A 2982-nucleotide genomic window follows, 5' to 3' on the forward strand; every position below is an offset into this window, starting at 1 on the left:
CTCCCTACCACCACCTACTAATAACAAAGATCCATGAATTCTTAGTAGTATTGAAATATTTTTCAAGCATAGAATTCCAGATAATTCCAAGATAGCCTCATTTTCTAAATTCTTAAAGGAGTATAACCCAAAAGCTCATTTTCTGCATAAAGGAGTCACCATCATTTTATTCAAAGGGAGTTCATGTGATGGGTTCATTCCTTAAGTGCTGCTATAGAAGAACCTTGGAAAATACTGGTCCTGGTGTCCTTAGAGTCATCTGACTTGAGAAAAACTATAATGCATCAGGAAGGCAGCACCAGTGAACATATGGTAAATAGAAAAAATGAGACCACGAATACTGTTTTCATATATTGCTGAGCTAATTCAGTACCTCTGGACAGTTCCCTTTAACTCAGACAGCTGCAATCTGCCTCCCTAGTCAGCAACTTTTCTGTGTTAAAGCAGTGATAAATGTAGTCAGCAGTACTATCCCCCTTTAGTGATATTTACCACTTTCAGATCTAGAAAATAAGGCAAAAATACTGATGTCCCAGCTCTACTTCGAGAACCTGTTCCTACAGAGCTTCCTCAAGCAAGAAGAGGACTATGTGCCCAGAAGCTAGCTCTGCCTCATAACTCTGGTGGATCCCTGACAACTCTGTTGTTCTGTATTGGGCTTTAGAATATTAAATATAGACCTGCAATATTCCTGCACATGTAATAGCTTTAGCTTAGGGGATAGTGATGGCCTCCACATACAGCCAGAATCTTCTAAGATGGACTGCTTCAACCAGGGGATGATCTATATCATCTGGCTGCTTTCCTCTTACTGTTAACCATTTGTCACTTCTCCTCCTTCTAGTTTATAATCCCCACTGTTGTACTTTATTACAAAGAGCTTGTTAATATATTACCACTGGTTTCTACTTCTTCCAGTACAATATTTGGATTAAATAAAAATCTTTAGTTTTCCACATTTTGAGGATTAGCTTCACTGGCTATTCTTCAAAACAGAGGAGAAACCTGATCTAAAAGCTCTTGGCGAAATAACATACCCATCATTTAAAGCATTATTTATATAAATGTACTTTATTGTTTTAAACAGAAGAGGCAGAAAATATTTGCATATAACAAATCCTAGCTTATAAATGTAGTTTTTTAGTGATGTCTAATCAGCATTCAGGGATTTTTTTTTTTTTTTTAATTTGCTTCACTGTGTCTTGAGCACTGATATTAGAGAAAAGCACATTGGCATAAAGTGTAAACCAGTGTCTCAAAACACTGGAAGAACTTGGAGAGCAAACATGATTTTTCTTACTTCCTCTAAGTAGTCTTTAGTAAAACAAAAGGTGATCTTTGGCATAGATTCATGCTTTAAAGGCATTAATATTGCATTTATATCAGGTAAGCAACTATACAAGGATGCTGAGGGCCTTGAAAATAATCATCAGTTAAAAGAAAACAGAGGAAGCCTGAGTGTACAGTACCAACTTAAGACAAGTTTTACACATTCGATGTTAGGTTCTAACACACACTGGAGGTGGGGAGGACATTCAGGCCTCATTCTTACTCCTTTACTCATCCAGTTCTGGCTTTGGGAAGAAATATAGTTTCATGTGCTGGGGAATGCTTAGACAGCAGTGATAAGTACAAGAAAGGAAAAATTGCCTTCTCTCACTTTGCTAATAGGAAACTTACTATGGTGATAATTAAATATTATACCCATTACTCTTTTGAACAACTGTACTTAGGGAGGGAGGGTAGGATGCAAGGGGCTTGGCTGTTGTTGGCTGAGGGAGGTAGGAATCACTGAGGACTATTTCCCATCGATTCATCCCCAGCAGTGCCAGAATTCCAGTCTGCAAGTACCACCTCCCTTAGCTAGGAAGTGTCCTTCAGACAGGACTGCCTTTCCATTAGACACTCCTGGGGACAAGCACCAATTCTTAGGACTGAACTTCAAAAGGATAAAAACGATCTTTCAAAATCATAGAACAAACATATATCTTTAAAACCTTGTTTAGGAAGGGTGTGGGAAGAATACAAAAGCCAGGACAGGAGACATGATTTGGTTAAAAATTAAATGCAGCATTTCAGCTCAGAAAGAACAATAAGAGCTAAGAATGAATGATAAGGCCTCAGCATAGATCTCTGCAGGCAGTGACAAAGCGTGGAGTGCCTGGGAGTGGCCCTGCTGGGAGGATGGGCAGGGCCACGCCCCAGCCACTCTGCCTCTCCAGTGGCAGAGAGCACCAGGACACACAGTGTGTTCTTGGGATGGCTACCTTGGCAGGCCGAGGCAGGATATGGGACGGAAGGTTTCCCTAGCACAGACATTGCTCTGGAAAGAGGTAAAGACAGAATCACATGATTTGGTGATTTCCTCCTGACAAAGTGAAATTTGGTTTTGTACTGTGGGAAACTAGAAGGATTAAATTGGGGAAGGGCAGGAAGTGAATCCAGGCCCCACATGCTGGGGCTCCCCAGAGGCCACCTTCCCCTGCAACAGCGAAGGTCACTCCTGAAAAGGACCAAGGTAGCACAGCTGGGGAAGGCAGGCAGGGTCAGCAGCAACATGGAAAGCCCAAAAAACTTTGGAGGCACAGTGATTTCCTTAACTGGCTTGCCTGGGCTCTGGATCTTGGGAGCCTGGTGGAAAGAATGGGGGAACGGGGGCAGAAAGGGAACTGTCCTTTAGGGAACAAGTGCAGAACAGGATGTCTGGCTAGTGTTCACTCTTGGATTGTGAGTTTATGTGAAGTCCATGGACTAGAAACCCCATCTGCCTATTGGGACAGAGTGTGCACAAGTAAAGCCGTGTTCGAGAATACAGGCTTTATAAGGAGACACATTTCAAAGTGTCCATGACAAGAGTATAAATGTTTTCTAATGTGAAGAGGCCCCATTCCTTTCTGTTATGTCAGGCCAAGATGTGGCTTTCAACCCCCCAGTAATCTTGGGTGGCTCCTGGGACTCCGATCATTTTCATTCTGTTCAGCA

This window comes from Lipotes vexillifer, unplaced genomic scaffold, assembly GCF_000442215.2.
Source record: "Lipotes vexillifer unplaced genomic scaffold, Lipotes_vexillifer_v1.1 scaffold865, whole genome shotgun sequence".
Taxonomy (NCBI): domain Eukaryota; kingdom Metazoa; phylum Chordata; class Mammalia; order Artiodactyla; family Lipotidae; genus Lipotes; species Lipotes vexillifer.